General features: G+C 40.7%; 1 long non-coding RNA gene across 1 annotated transcript; it reads right to left on the bottom strand.

Annotated features, from left to right (window-relative positions):
• Positions 1 to 426: 426 nt before the first annotated feature.
• LOC125015255 lies at positions 427 to 2384 on the bottom strand. The gene is made up of 3 exons (XR_007113574.1): positions 1560 to 2384; positions 1152 to 1335; positions 427 to 1030 (listed from the first exon to the last, which is right to left on the bottom strand). It is a non-coding gene; the product is annotated as an uncharacterized LOC125015255 (long non-coding RNA).
• Positions 2385 to 17277: the final 14893 nt, after the last annotated feature.

Genomic DNA, 17277 nt, shown 5'->3' with positions numbered 1-17277 from the left:
CCTTCTGCCGGGCACCTGCAGCTTCTAGATGTCTGTTGGCACTCTCAAAAGTGTGGTGTTGCCAGGCCTGGTGTTCCATGATCCAATCATGGGGTGACCAGCCACAGGTTCCTGTACTCTGCCCAAAAGAAGTCAACAGGTAATTGTGGGTCTTGGCCAAACATCAGGAAAAATGGGGACTCAGTCGACTGACGTACAGTGGCATTGTAAGCAAAAGTCACTGGGGCAGGAAGCTGGACCAGTCCCTCTCTTGGTGGTGGGCAGGAGGTTGTATAAGGTGCGGTTTAACCTCACACTGACCATTTCCAGCTGGATGGTAAGGGGTGGTGTGACTTTTCTCAATGCCATACATATGTATGGCATTGAGAAAAGTCACACCACCACACTACCATATGGCAGAGCTGCTGGATGAGGTTGCCAGGTACATCAAACTTGTAGAACCACTCATTAACCAGCACTCTACAGTGGCCATCGAGTCGATGGCCACTGATCGTGGGTTGGGATAGCTGGGGGATATATTGAAAAAACATCGGTTATGACCAGGATGTTCTCCACCCCATTCCTCAAGGGCTCCAGAATAGTGAAATCAATAGCCAGGACCTGTTTTGGACGAGAAGCAAGTGACCCATATACGCACAGGCAGTAAGCTCCATGTCTTTCGCTACCTGGCAGTGCTCGCATTTCTGACACCACTCTTTAATGTCTTGGTGCATCCAGGCCAATAGCACCACTGGCTAACCAGCTTTGTTGTTCGCTCAGCACCCTGGTGTCCATGGTCATCATGCAATTGCTGAAGTACTTGTGTCTTGAATCTTGAACTTGTCTGAGATGCAGGGAGTACCAAGTGGAGCACTTCGTCTCCTCTAGGGAGGGCGACACAGCGCTAGATCACCCCTCGTCTCATCACCACCTTGTCCCACTGTCTGGCCAGCACAAGAACCTCCTTGGAAGCCTGGCGTCATTCTGCTGCATCAGGGGCCCTCTTTCTAGTCCAAAACCTCCAGAAGTCTTTGATTATGAGATCAGCTTCCTGTAACCCATGCAAGTCAGGGGTAGAGTGTCAGGGGAAAGCTGGAACAGTAGCGTGGGTTACCTGATTCTCCTCAGCAACCTGTTGTAGCAACTCTGCATATACAATGGTCTGACCTTACCCTCTTGTTCTTGGGAGAGTACGGCACCCAGTCCACTGTAGCTGGCGTCAACCTCCAAGATGAAGGGTAATGAGTAGTTGGCATAGGCCAGGACTGGAGCAGACACCAACCTGCTTTTCAGGCCCTCGAATCCCTGCTCACACTCCTCCGTCCAAGCAGCAGACAGGCTGGCTCCTGATGGTTCCTGTTCCAATCAGACACATGTTCACCAAATTGATCTCTCAAAAACATCTCTCTATTAAGTGAACCATGAGGGGATTTTTGTACAACCTTCTCCATCAAACACATTAATGCATGAGAGAACTCTTGTAATGTTTCACCATCTTGTTGCTTCCTAGAGAAGAAGTCTTCCTGCAGAGACACACATGATTTTGCACACCTATAGAGCTCTTTTAGGATAAGCAGGACCTTGTCTGGATCTCCCCTTTCCTCTGGAGGCCGATATTTGATTTCCTCCCATGCTTCTCCTTCCAGGTGGTCGTAGATGAAAAGCGATTGGTCTGCTGGAGACAGGCCCGTATGCAGGCATGGATCCCTTCAGTCCACTCCCAATGTTTAGTCTGGTCCTCCCCCTAAACAATGGGCATTTTCTGCCCCTGTGGAGATAGATCAGTCTTTCAGTTACTGAGGCTGAAGCCAAGGAGGGCCCACAGGCTGATGAACTGCCAGATGATGTGCTCAGCCCAAGCTGGTTAACCTCCCATTCCCGACGCATCTGTTGGTTCTCAGCTTGCAGCTGAGTGATCAAGTCTCTTAGCTGGGCAATCTCCTCCATGAGGATACAAATCAGGAGAGGTAAGAGATAATGGTTGTGACAAGAGCCGCCCAGCCCTGCTGCTGTTCTACAAAACAAATAAACCAATCTGTGCAGCAAAAATCAATTGGGTTACAAGAAAAGAAAACTACAAGTCTCTGCCTTCAGTCATCCTGCCAACAACACCAAGTGTGGCAAGTAGTGGTGGGTTTATAATTAAAGGGGAAGGGGGAAACTTAAAGATAACCAAGGAGGGACCTACAATTCCACCTGGGGACTTGCATCCCAGGATATAAAGAGCAGGAAACTAAACTGATGTAAGACAAAAAGGTAAGGATACAGGTTCGAGAGACTGAGGAAGCAGAGACAGTACGCAAAGTAAATATTTTTTTTTTTTTTTTTTTTTTTTTTTTTTTTACAATAATCAATCAAGAACGAACCTAAGGAAACTTGGGCTAAAAAGTGGAAGAAAAAAACAAGGTAAGTAAGACTGCATAATAATGTAATTTAACAAAAAAAAAAAAGGAAATTATTTTATTAATTAAAAAAAAATCTAAAAGGCTGGCTATGACAAACACTAAAACTCTGATAACATAAAAACTAAAATTAGTGGGCTGGGGCCTCAGTGAGAGAGGCATGCTACTATGTACGTCGCTATCCCCACTGGCCTGGAGTGCAGCACACACTACAAAACATGCACTACAGATGCCCCAGTGCCTATTTGCATGCAACAGGAATGAGGACTTCACCGTAGTGCCTAGTCTCCCACCTGAGGACGTCCAGACCGCAACAGAAGAACTTCCTAAAACAAAAACAAAGTTAACCAAAATCAACAAGAGCAACCCAATTGAGATTAAGGCGAATAAAAAAAAAAAAAAGAAAAAAAAAAAAAGGCAAACCTAACAAACAAAACAAAACAGCAGCAGGGAGCCTAAAACACAAAAGGGACGAATTAGTGACTGTGACACACTGAATCAAAACTATCTAAACAAAAGGGGAAATGCTTACCAACAGGGACCAAGACCAGCAAGAGGCTGAGGAAGCCATTTTGAGGCCTTTTATACTAACAGGCCAGGGGGGCGGAGCTAAGGGGGGTGGGGTCGGCTACTTGAGTAGCGTTCAGAGTCACTACTCTTATGTTCACTTTATTCATATTTGAGGAGAATCAGTCTGTGCTCCTTTTTGCTGGCGGATCAGCACTCATGATTGTGATTGGTCTGCTGCCTTGGAACCTGCCCTTTCCGTTCACCAATTCACAACAAGACAAACCTGTGTTAAGTTACCAAGTTGACAACCAGCATCGTGATACTTCTTATCCAGACTGTCATTGTTGTGGATAGGTGCAGCTGGATAAGTTGGAGTACGCCCGGGTAAGTTGAGCTCACTTCATGATACAGGCCTCAGGCCATAAAACGGATGGACAAAGATGGAAAGCCGTGGGACCCTAATAGCTGATGTATGAGTTATGTTGCTATAAAGCATTTCTTTTAAAGGGTTACAGTTGGCTAAACTTCATGCTGTATTTATGTCATGGTTCATTAATTTAACATTATGGAATGATTATGAATTGATGACAGATGTCATGTATTACCCAGATATTCAATGAGGTAAGAGTAAATGGTATGATGCCTCCGTCCACTGAGTGGGGTCTTTCACCCATTTCTCAGTCGGTAGATGGACATACGGCTCCTATTATTTATTTATTTATTTCTATTTAACATCACCGATCATCGCTTGGCAACGACATTATGTGTCTAACGGTAGCCATTTCGCCCGCTTTCCAGCTGATGAATGCTAGCAACACAAAATAAACACTGATGTGTGGGGGTGGGAGGTTATATTTACCACTAATGTTTTTTTTTTCACCCAAATGGAGGCATGGCCTCTCCAGTGATGCAAGGTTACACTCTTCCAACGCACTCCAATTGGTTGTTTGCAGACACGTGTCTGCTGTGGTTACACAGCAGGGATAAACACATTGACTGTATATACTATGGACAAACCCATCATGACTTCACCCATTGGATTCTAAACTTCGAAAATGAAGCCCAAAGTGGGTGGAGCCCACTTTCGCCATGTTGGATGAGCTTTACTCCACTCCTGCACGGATACTCCAAATATGGACATTGGGGGGTCGTGTCAGACATTGAGACCCTCCCCCCACCAACCCTCCGCTACCAGTTAGCTCAGGCTACCGCCGGTCACTCAGAGTGGGAATGCCCCATAATTATGTAGAATTTTAATCCTTTATAAAACTTAAATGAACGAGTTAGAAAAAATTCACTGCCCGTACAGTTGTCATGAATAGTGAAATAAACCATTAAGACCAAAACAATTTTTTGAACCAGGCTGTAAACATGTTTAATAATGCTGTAAAGTTGGGCTTCCTAACATGGGGGTTTATGGGGATTTGCTTCCTTTTGCAACCAGCCTCAAGCGGCCACTTCATGAACTGCAATTTTTTGCACTTCCGCAGGGCTTCATTGCTCAGCCCCGGAGGTTGCCGCCTGGATAAACTTGAAGTACTTGCCGTCTTTTGAAAAACAGTAACAGTCAATGCCTAAAACACGCCCAAGTTTCCACAGAAGAGGAAGTCTTTCGTGACCAAATCTAAGAAAACTGCATAGGTTCTAAAATAACTTTATTTGTACCCTAAAGTAAGGGTGAAGGCAAGTATGTGTAGAAGATGAATTTAAAGTTACAATAAGAAAACATCCTCGGATTTTTCTCAAATGCTCCTTTGGAACAGGGCTCAAACAGGGTTACAGCAGAGCTGTAACTGGCTGTAACCTGATCGCACTCACTCAACTATGTAATCTTACATAAAATTGTAATTAAAAGTTCAGAAATATCTTCCAATACAACTCTACATGTACATGTTCTAGACAGTGTAATGATCAAAATATTTAAGGCATTTTACTTTCTTCAATCTGATGAATCCATTCCAATAAAATTATTGGTGTTGGTCCTTCAAAGATGTGGAGATTTTATGAGTTCTTTACCTCAGTGCGGCCCATTCAATCAAATGTAAAATCAAGCATTACTCTCCAAACATAGTTAATAATCTGACCCAATGACAAAGTTAATGTGGCAGAGCACAAGAAAAAAATATTCTTAGGATATAAAGAATACCTAAATAAGGAAAGGAAAAAAAAGAAAAAAAAAAGAAAGATTCTCCAGTGAATGAAATTATCTCTGCTTACGGCACTTGAACGGTTTTGTGTGAATGCAATTAACGTTTTCTACTAGATGGGAAGGATCCACTACTTGGCCCCCCACTGACAATGGTTAGCATATGAAAGACCAAGTCACACCAAGTCAGGCAAGCTCCTGAAAACGGCCAAAAACGTCTTGAAAACATCTTGTTTTGAGTCATATGTCATATGAAACAAGCTTTTTTGACATTTGAAGAGGATTTTAAGCTGCTGTGTTATTTGCAAAAGATAAATCATATTGTTTCAGGAATTAGACTTACTTGATTTAAGAAAATATATCTTATTTATAGGAAAGCCTTAAGTTTCAACGGATTTTGACGAAAACTCATCAGATAGTGACTTTCTGGAGTCTCTGCTGTTTGCCTCATGGTGATCACAAGACTAGGGAATCCCAGAATGTTGAAGTATTCCTTCAATCAAAATAAAACTCAAACAAAACTGAATAAGATACAATGATACACAAATCCAGGATTTTTTAATGTTAAGTTACATAAAATTAATTTCAGTCATAAATCCCTGTTTTGGAAATGGTAGCAGTGTATGGTTCAGCAGTGGTCAGGCTGTCCCACTAGTTTACCTTACTACGCAGCCCTCATTAAAGATTAAATGAAAATGAAAGATGGCACAGTCCATAGCTATTTCCATCTCTGAAAAACAACGTGTTTTATTCGGAATCTAAGTGACCATAATACATTCACCTGATTTTTTAAGAAGTGAGACGTCTTACTTTTTTTAATCGTGTCAGTTGAAAGATGAACATGCGCAGTAGCGAGCACAAAGAAGAAGAACAACAGTACAGCTCGCTGGAGGGAACGTTACAGGTAGGTAATAAAGGTACCTTGTCCGAGATGTTTTCAATTTGTATTTCATTGCAGGTTAAGTTGTATCTAATATCTCGTGTTTTTTTAGTCACATACGTTTTAAATATTATCCATATTTCAATTTGTATTTGGTGTGTACACTGTTGCAGCCGAACATGAGCTAACGCTACCTGAGCTAACTTGCTAGCTAAAACCGCTAACAGCAACAGCAATGTAATGTAGTCAAATATACATTTTGAACGTAGTTATTGTTTTATTTTTACGCCATAACACTGAATTCTGAACTGATTTTAATGAATTTGGTTTTTATTATAAATTGGATAAATTGAGCATGATACTGGTTACTTGTTTCATTTAAATCCAGTTACTGGGTTGTATCTACTCAATTCTATACTAAAACATTACCCTTCTGAATAGCCACAACTTAAAATGTAAGTTATGTAGAATTTATGCTTTTCTCCAAAATTGTAGAATGCTATATACACTCAGTATATTTGAATTAAATTCACTTCAGAATTAAGAGAATTACAACTAATTACAAGTTTAATTCATCACTCTGATGTGGTGATGCATAGTCCACTGAGGTATGTAATTTCTTTATCTATTGTTAATGCACTAACTAGTCTGCGCTAGCCAGTTGTTTCATACAGTTTGTTCTATCGCACTAATTCATCTTAATGTGTGTCTTACATTATGTCACAGCTGCAAAGATAAGTGAAGAAATGATAAGCACTCTGTCTCATGAAGACCTGCGGGACCTTTTCCCAGACCCAGAGAACTTCTTGAGACGAAAAAGGAAGAGAGCTCAGATACATACACACTGTGAACCAAAACATGACTGGTGCTACTGTCATACACTTCATGCTGTGACGTCTCAGTGTAACTGACTAACTGCACTGTATTGTAAGAACTGTTTACTCCTGTATTTCAGATCTAAAAAGGCATGTTCTTTCTTTTGCAGAGAAAATAAAATATTTGTTTAATGCAAGACTTGTTTTCATTCAAGTAGGTGGTTTTCTTAAATCTAGAACAGTTTCACTATTGTAGAGCTTACAGTAAGTTAAGTGTACTTGAATTGAGATGAATTATGATTATTATTATTACACTTAAAATAAATGTTGTTAACAATGTTCTCTGTGTATGATTTTAAATATACTGATTAAGATAAAATCTAATCATAACTCTTGAATTAAGAAGAATCATCTTGTTAAGTTGCTCTGGATTTAGTTTTTTTCCCCCACTCAATTTGAGTTAGAAAAAACAAAAAGTGAAATAAGAATTGAAAACCTAGTTTTGAGATTATTTGACTTGCATACAGTACTGGAATGAGTGTTTCACCACTTATTTTAAGATATTTCTCACTTGCCTAATATGTACTTATTTTTTCTTATTTTAAGAAATCTTACCAAGTGTTATTATCTTACTGCACTGGCAGATTATTTCACTTAATTTTAGTCTATATCTGCTCAAACCAAGTATTTATTTCTTACATTAAAACTATTCATTTTTGCAGTGAAGGTAGGATAGTGTAGCCAGGAAAAAAGTGCCTTTTCTGCAAAGCCTTTTCCATGTACAGCAACCAAAGGTCTAATAATCTTGACAATGAAAATCATCAACAAATTGTCGATTTGCTACCTCCTCCTTACTGTCACCACGACGTTTGCTGAAGTTGACTGCTGTTGAGAGAATTTGTACCGTTCCTCTACTAGCATTAGCAGATGTCTTCAGATGATGGGGCATGCAGTAGTACTAATTCTGATCACCATTTTATTACTTAGAATAAATGGAATAATGATCTCAAACCAGCCCAATTGCTTCACCTAGCCAACTTCATTTTTACCCGCAAAATAAATTTAAAACTTTTACATTGTATGTAAGGTTAAGAGTCCCACTGAACAATAATACCACAAATAAATATATAGGACCTACAGGAAAAATATTGGCTATTTTTACAATTTAAATTCAATTGCACATGATAGATACATGACATGCTGACAAGGGTAGAAAGCGCAAGAACATCTACTGAGTGGACCCTGTGATGAAATAAATGTAAAGGCCCTGATATACTATTTGATAAGGGTAGGGGTTCTTTCCTGGGGGAGTTGAGGGGGCTTTTGTGTGGAAGGTTGAAAGGTTAGAAAGTGATCTTAAGTGCTTTAATTGTAGGTGGTGTGTTGGTGAAAGTGATTTTGTGTCCCCGCACATCTCTGTGTCTGTCACATCAATATTCTATCAACCCCTCAATTAACGTCAGCTGTCAACTGCTACAACACGCACATAGCACTGTCCCTCACCCAATACCCCCTCTTGGTGATTCAGTAAAAACTCTAATACACTATTTGTTGATGGTGATGACACCTAGAGAAGAAATAATTTGTGGAAAATTCAGACAATACATGTCACCACACATTTCCTTCTTTTCTGCGAAATCAACCCCCATCTACCCCTTTTCTTCACCTCCTCTGAGAAGACAACAAGTCGATGGATTGATGGATGGATGGATGGAGGGAATGGGGGGTTGAGGATAATAGATTATGATGATCATCACTCAGAGCTTCTGTCAGCTGTGACCTTTGCAGGCTGACTGACCAGAGAGAACATAGTCATTACCAGTCTTTATCCCTTTGTGTGTCTGTCGCTGCCCTGCTGGGAGGAGAATAGCTCTGTCATTTGGGTACTGGTAGTCAACTTGTGGGTAAGCCCTCTAGGCACTCACGAGATAATTTTTCTGGGTCATAAGATATACAAATGAGTTACCAATTTTCCTCTCATTTCACTTTTTTTCTTTAAGTTACCTTTTGTCATAGGGATAACATGAGTACGGAATGAACAGTATCCATTGCTCTACATTTGCCTTATCAGCTGTACTAGTTTCAGGGATTTCTGTATGTGACAACCTTTGTAAGCATCAGGCATGCTAAACAGCCTCATGTCAGCTAGCAGGCAGGTTTAGACATGTAGCAAGGACCACAGTAGGCTCCCATCATTCCCCAAAGGAAAATCTTACAGGTATACTACTCAGGGAATAGACTATCAACCTCTACTGCTTTTGCATCACATTACCTCCAAATAATACCCATTTTGCGATCACTGGTCCTCCTCATAACACCCTTTCAACCTAGTGAAAAGTAGTATTATCACTGCTGCAAGTCTGACAATAAAGATGAGGTATGAAGTATACACAAAAATCAATTAAAAGTAATTTCCACATGGGTTCAGACCTCTCATTAACATCTGTCCTGGGCCATCTGATTACAATTGCCCAGCTTTAAGCACCTGTGTTCACACCTGGCATAGAATCCGTCTCGTCATGTCCTCAGGCAACTCTTAAGATCCGATCTAATTGTTGAGCTCTCTATGCAAATACAAATACTTTTAAAAAATTGGGCGCAGTGGAATATTGTAATACACACTAGATCACACTGTTACAGAACAATGCAGTTTTTGTTTGTCTCAGGACTTTTGCATTTGTTTTTTTTTGTTTGTTTGTTTGTTTTTTTTTGTTTTTTTAAATCTAATTTTCAGTTACAGTATCTGAGGTCAGGTCACAGTGGCAGCAGGCTAAGCAAGGAAATCCAAATGACCCTCTCCCAAGCAATAGATTCATGTTCCATGACCGACAAGTGAATCATGAGATTCACAAATGCATATGATTTGTGTCTATGTACATCAATTTGTGTGTGAATTTTACTGGTTGCAAATGTGTACAGAAGGACTTTATATTAAAGAAATAATAAAGGAAAGTCTTGGCAGGAATGTGTCAGTCACATTGAATAGTTTATTGTATTAAGTGATTTTATAAATATTAAAGTGTTTGTTTGTTGTCTCTTTTTATGGGGTGAGAGTTCAAAAAAGCATAAGGATACAGGGGGTGTCTGGAGGCAGAGGAGAGAACAGCTGGTCTACATTACATAAAACTTGAGGCTTGCAGACAACAGCACATGCATCTGAACCCAGCAATAAGGCCAGTGTGATTTTATCCACAGACTCTTTCTAATCTACCTGCTTTTAGACCTCTATGCATTTATTAATGGTTGATATTGATGATACATATATTGTTTGATTAGTAATAAGATCATTTTCAGATTTGGGATAATATAGAGTATATTCAGTCAGGTCCATAAATATTGGGACATCAACACAATTTTAATCTTTTTGGCTTTATACACCACCACAATGGATTTGAAATAAAACAAACAAGGTGTGCTTTAACTGCAGACTTTGGCCTTTAATTTGAGGGTATTTACATTTAAATCAGGTGAACGGTGTAGGAATTACAACAGTTTGTAGATGTGCCTCCCACTTTTTAAGGGACCAAAAGTAATGGGACAATTGGCTGCTCAGCTGTTCCATGGCCAGGTGTGTGTTATTACCTTATTATCCCATTTAGAAGGAGCAGATAAAAGGCCTAGAGTTCATTTCAAGTGTGCTATTTGCATTTGGAATGTGTTGCTGTCAACTGTCAATATGAGATCTGAAGAGCTGTCACTATCAGTGAAGCAAGCCATCATTAGGCTGAAAAATCAAAACAAACCCATCAGAGAGATAGCAAAAACATCAGGTGTGGCCAAATCAACAGTTTGGAACATTCTTAAAAAGAAAGAACGCACTGGTGAGCTCAGCAACACCAAAAGACCTGGAAGACCAAGGAAAACAACTGTGGTGGATGACAGAAGAATTATTTCCCTGGTGAAAAAAAACAAAACAAAACTTCACAACAGTTGGCCAGATCAAGAACACTCTCCAGGAGGTGGGTGTATGTGTGTCAAAGTCAACAATCAAGAGAAGACTTCCCCAGAGTGAATACAGAGGGTTCATTACAAGATTTAAACCACTGGTGAGCCTCAAAAACAGGAAGGCCAGATTAGAGTTTGCCAAAAAACACCTAAAAAAGCCTTCACAGTTCTGGAACAATATCCTATAGACAGATGAGACAAAGATCAACTTGTACCAGAGTGATGGGAAGAGAAGAGTATGGAGAAGGAAAGGAACTGCCAATGGAACTGGTTCCCTTGTATTTATTGATGATATGACTGCTGACAAAAGCAGCAGGATGAATTCTGAAGTGTTTCGGGCAATATTATCTGCTCATATTCAGCCACATGCTTCACAACTCATTGGACGGCGCTTCACAGTGCAGATGGACAATGACACGAAGCATACTGCGAAAGCAAGAGTTTTTTAAGGCAAAGAAATGGAATGTTATGCAATGGCCAAGTCAATCACCTGACCTGAATCTGATTGAGCATGCATTTCACTTGCTAAAGATGAAACTGAAGGGAAAATGCCCCAAGAACAAGCAGGAACTGAAGACACTTGCAGTAGAGGCCTGGCAGAGCATCACCAGGGATGAACCCCAGCATCTGGTGATGTCTATGCGTTCCAGACTTCGGGCTGTAATTGGAAGGATTTACAACCAAGTATCAAAAAGTATTAAAAAGTGAAAGTTTGATTAATGATATTTTCATTTGTCCCATTACTTTTGGTCCCTTAAAAAGTGGGAGGCACACCCCGTTGTAATTCCTACACCGTTCCCGTAAATACCCTCAAATTAAAGCTGAAAGTCTGCAGTTAAAGCACATCTTGTTTGTTTCATTTCAGATCTAGTGTGGTGGTGTATAGAGCCAAAAAGATTAGAATTGTGTCGATGTCCCAATATTTATGGACCTGACTGTATGTTGCAGTTTGAGTCTTGGCAATGACTGACCATTTGAATAATAGAGTTTTTTGTGCTGAGTTGGGGAAGCTTTACCTTGCAATTTGATCAGTTGTTTGTATATGATTGATATTGTGTGTGGACCTGGCGTTGTTTGCTCTTACATCTGTAGGGTTGTTTTTGAATCCTCTGAAGTTGGCAAATTTATTCATTTGTTTGTTGATTGTGATAAAAAGGGGAAATATAGGTAGTAATAATAATAGTGTATCAATTAAAATAAAATGATAGTAGAATTTTATCTTAGAAAGTTAAGATAATTTTTAACTAGATTAAATATGATTACAAGAAAAAAGGGGTGTCACTACAATGTCAAAGATGGATAACTCATCCTACCTCTCCTGTTGAGGTAGTTCAGAAGAATAATCCTTTAATTAAAGGTATTGCAAACATGTCACAGAAATGGTGCAAGCACCTTGAATTACTGTAAGCGGCCTGAAATCGAGCAACCATGGCCAGTGATAGGAACCTTTAATCCAGAAGTAATAAAAACAATACAGGTCCTTGTGTCCACATATAAGGCAGATGAAAAGAAAGGAAGAAAGGGTGAAAGACGTAAACAGAAGAGACAAACGGAGATCAGCATTTTCCAGTTGTTTGAGAAGGAGGGACAGAAATGGATGGAGATGAAGAAAGACTGTGAAGAGAAGTCTGAAGATGAAATAAAAAGAATGTGAAGAAAACAGAGAAGTTAATGGCAGAGATTGATGCACCCTTTTCACATGAGGTTCAAGTACAGAGACCTCCACCGTACAAGAAGGAGACGGAGCTCAGGGAAGTTTATCCTCAGCTTCCAGTAATCAGTCAAAAGGGTAATTACCACATTAAGAATGAGGCTGAGCGAGTTATAAAAGTGGGGAAAACAGAGATGACTATAAGGATGTATCCAAGTACAAAAAGTAAAAAGAAAATGACACGTTTGGATACCAGAGGGAAACTGAGGATTAAAAGGATGGCCTCTGGAGAAGAGGATGATCAGAGTGATGAAGAAGAAGCCATGGGAGGATATGATCCAGAAGTCAGACGACTACTGGCCAGAACAGAATGAGAACAGTGATTAAGATTTGGAAAGCGAGAGTCCTTCTCTTTTGAAGCTTGCCAAGATAAAAACTGCTTATAGAGAAGAAGAAGAAGATGGTAATAGAAGTTGAAGAAGACATAGATCGATGGCGTATATGTTTGGATAAATGCATTACACCAAAAGGAAGGAAGGCACTAGAAGACCAATTACAAGAACTGCAGATTCAGAAGAAAGAGTTGTGGAAAACAGGTTCCCAAAAATTGGACAAGGAATATGCACTGCGTTCAAGGAAAGAGAAGAAGCCTGATAAGATGTTTTCAGTTGTCATCAGAGGTCAGAATTTTGAGTATATCAGATATATTTGAGAAGTTACCTACTCTTCAAGGTGGAGCACACCCTTGGATCTCAAAGTTGGAAGAGATCATGGTGAGGACTCAGGCTGCTGTAGGAGACATCAAGAGATTGTTGGCGAATATCCTTGGGGTTCCAGCCATGGGGGAGATTCTGCAGAGAGCTGGATTAAACCGATATGTGGGAAGTGCTGTAAACGATTCAGAGCTGTTTGCAGCAAACAGAGGTGAAGTATGGAGAGCGTTGAGAGATACATTTCCAACAAAAATACAACCTGACAACATTCTCATTGAGCCACTGGGACAGGAAGAAAATCCAAGAGCCTATGTGTCAAGAGCCTATCAGGTATGGAGAAATATCACAGGAAATGATGCAGAAGAGAGCCAAATGGAACAATCAGTTTTGCGAGCCAAGATACAGAAGCGGCTACCTCTATCAGTGCGGAATAAATTGACAGGAGTGGTTGGTCTTGGAAATATGGTGAAGGGTGTGTACACAGATCATGTAGCACATCAAGTGGAGCTGTATAGGAAGAAGGAGCATGATCAGAAGGAGCAAGAAACTATTCGGAAACTCAATCAAATACAATTGCCGGATAATAAGAAAAGAGAAGAAGCAGGCTTTAATTTTACAGAGCCAGTCTGAACAAAATCCGTCATCACCACAATTGCAGCCAAACCAGATTCAGTTTCAACCACCTCAGCCACCCCCAGTGGTCCCTGTTGTTTATAACACACAACCAACTTTTGGCCAACCGCAGTTATGAAGAGGAAGAGGTCGAGGAACCTTTGGAAGAGGAAGAGGAAACTTTAATTTCCAACAGTTTCCAGAGGTGTGTTACAACTGTGGACAGTTTAGACACTTTGCTCGTGAATGTGATAGACCAAGAGGAAACTTTGGAGGAAATTTCAGAGGAAATTCAAGAGGGGGATTCAGAGGCCAGCAATTGATAATCTGGGGACCAGCGAACCCTTACAGGGGTCCAGAGCCAGGATTTTAGGAATGCCCATAAAACTTGAAAGGGGGGTGTCAGCTGGTAGTGTCAGGGCCGGAACAAGATCCAACAATAATGGTGAATGTGTTGCTCTAACGCATTCATTTATCAGATCATTTGTCTGTAATGTGGGCTTTAAAATAATTCATTTGTATGTGTTGTAGTTAAAAAAAATTACAGTAGAGAATTTTAAATAATTATTAAGACGATTTTATTTTTGACAGTTGAGTTACTCATGACATCACTTATGTTCTTTTAGAATAGAATACCTTTACCAATACCTTTAGAATACCATTTGGAGGTAAGAGGTACATGTTGGTCATCGTGGATAGATTTTCACGACGGCCTGAGGCTTGTCCAACACAGCTATCAGAATCAGTGATCATGCACCGGTGTCCCTCCGCCTTCAAATAGAACCCTCCCTAAAACTACCACCCACATGGTGCCTCAACACCTCATTACTGAGGGACCTGAATTTGACTCATTAATAAGGAAGGAATGGAAGGGGTTTCTGGAAATAAATGACCCTCCAAATTTATCCCCATCTCTGATCTGGGAAACAGGGAATGCCGTAATCAGATGCAAAATTATATCTTACTCCTCTTACAAGAAAAAACAGGACCAACAAGCAGAAGAAAACATCGAGGATAAGATTAAAGAAATAACAGAACAATACACCGCAAACCCAAATGAACAATTATGAACCCAACTACAAAATGCGAAACTACAATTAGAAAATATCTTGACAAAAACAAAACAAAAAAAAAAAAAGAATTCGTACTTCAACAACTTAGATACCAAAATTTTGAGCATAGCAATAAATCAGGCAAACTTCTTGCGAATCAACTTCAACGCAACAGAGAAAAATCTCTTATAAGTGCAATTCAGGGCTCAAGTGGCATACACACTCAAGCACCACTGGAAATTAATCATATCTTTTACAGCTTCTGTAAAAAAATTATATTCAACAACTACCAAGCTGAATACTGACGACATTCCGGGCCTTCCTCAAAAACCACAATCTACCCCATCTGACTGCAGAACAAAGAAACATATTGGATTCGCCACTGACCATGGAAGAACTATTAACAGCATTAGAAAACATGCCTACGGGCAAGGCTCCTGGGCCAGATGGTTTCCCTGCCGAATTTATGAAACATTTCTGGTCAGATCTGGCCCCCTTGTTCCTAAGGACTGTTACAGAAATCAAAAACACAGGTTCCATAAGATCCCAAATGAATACTGCTGCAATTAAATTACTTTTAAAACCAGATAAAGACCCAACACTCCCTTCCAGCTATTGCCCTCTGTCATTGATTAATACAGATATCAAAATTATTTCCAAAGTACTAGCATCTAGACTAGAAAAAGTAATTTCATCGATAATTCTCAATGACCAAACAGGTTTCATCAAAGGCCGACAATCTACAAATAACGTTAGAAGGCTCCTTAACCTGATCAGCATGTCCCAGCGTAGAAACACAGAAGCCATTGTTTTATCACTGGATGCTGAGAAAGCCTTTGATAAAGTTAACTGGGCTTTCCTCTTTGCCACCCTTCAAAATTTTGGCTTTGGAGAGTCATTTATCCACTGGGTTTCTGCACTGTATAATTCACCTAAGGTCACAGTCACCACTAATGGTATCACATCACAAAGCTTCACCTTACAGCGGGGAACCAGACAAGGATACCCCCTGTCTCCCCTACTGTTTGCTATATTCATTGAACCGCTCGCATCAGCAATACGTCAGAACTCCAGTATCCACTCATCCGTCTCTGAACATAAGATCAATTTATATGCTGATCGTGTTTTACTTTACTTGCAACAACCTCAGAGAGCATTACAGGAAGCTTAGAATTGTATCTTAAAATTCTCAGCCCTCTCTGACTACTCAATCAACTGGTCCAAATCAACAATATTGCTGGACAAAGCATGGGATCCTGCAGACCATAAACCTCAACTTCCCTTTTCCATAGGAAATATCAAATACCTGGGCATAAACATCTCACCTAAATTATCAGAGTTAGTGCAACTGAACTTTGATCCACTCCTGGAGAAAATCTGTGATGACCTGAAGCGCTGGACCAATCTTCCCATCTCTCTGAAAGGGCGCATAGCAACAGTTAAAATGAAAATTTTGCCACAAATGAATTACTTATTTTCCATGATCCCATTCAAATCCACAGCAAAATGGTTCCAGAACTTAGATTCTGCAGTCACCAAATTTTACTCAAAAAACAGACAGACAGACCACCCTTCAAAAGGAAAATAAATCGGAAGGAGGACTAGATGCACCGTACTTTACAAATTACTACCTGGCAAATCAGCTGCAATACATCACCAAATGGATAAACCCAGAGGCAGATTAGAAAGAAAATCCCAGTGCTCCAGGACTGCATACAGCCACCACAATTCGTCACCAACATTAAAAAACTCACACCAAAAAAGAAGAAAACCCTCTCTTTAATATATATAGGCTGCTATCAATTGGCTGGGCCCTCGCTGGTCAGGGGGGCCTTCCTGGGGTCCGAGGGGGGCCCGGCGGTGGGGGCCTGAGGGTGCAGGGGACTGCCTGGATACCACCCTGGGCGTGTCCAGTCGCTCTGTCGTGCTGGGGCTGGGGGTGCTGCGGTGAGTGGGGTGACCCCAAGGGGATGCCATTGCCTGGCTGGTCAATGTTGGTTCTTTGGAGTTTCCTGGGGGTCTGTCGCATCCTGATTGCCATGTTGGGCTGGGGCGGGGTCTGGTCGGGGGACTTCCTGAGTCCCAGGGGCCCTCGCCCTGTCTGTGGGTCCCCTGAGCTGCTGCTGCGCCTCGGCCCTGCCTGGTCTCACTCATATTTAGGGAATGCCCACATGCATATATGTTGTCACCTGCCAGCCCATGCTGGATCACATCAAGAAGAATTAATGAGTCCCGGCTATTAGGAGCTGGATTATTTTATTTTTCACTGTATCACTACGTGCCCTATGACAGACTTCTCTCCTCTATTGGGACACCCTTACCCCCCTGGACTCTCTCATCTCTCCAGAGATCTACACAGCACCTCCCTGTACCCTGTCATACTTGTTCATATTTAATTCACAAGTGTCTGTGAAGGTTCTCAGTCATCCAGGACATGGTAATCCAAAAAAAGAGTTGAATAAGGTCAGCTGGACTTATTAACCCTTACTTGTTCCCTTTACTAAAGTTGCAGACTCTTCACATTTAGTTACGTCATTATAGCATACAACTAGCAGTTAGTAGACAGTCAGTT

This window comes from Mugil cephalus, chromosome 10 (assembly GCF_022458985.1).
Source record: "Mugil cephalus isolate CIBA_MC_2020 chromosome 10, CIBA_Mcephalus_1.1, whole genome shotgun sequence".
NCBI lineage: Eukaryota > Metazoa > Chordata > Actinopteri > Mugiliformes > Mugilidae > Mugil > Mugil cephalus.
The sequence above is the reverse complement of the archived record's forward strand: the minus strand, read 5'-3'. Positions and strand labels throughout refer to the sequence as shown.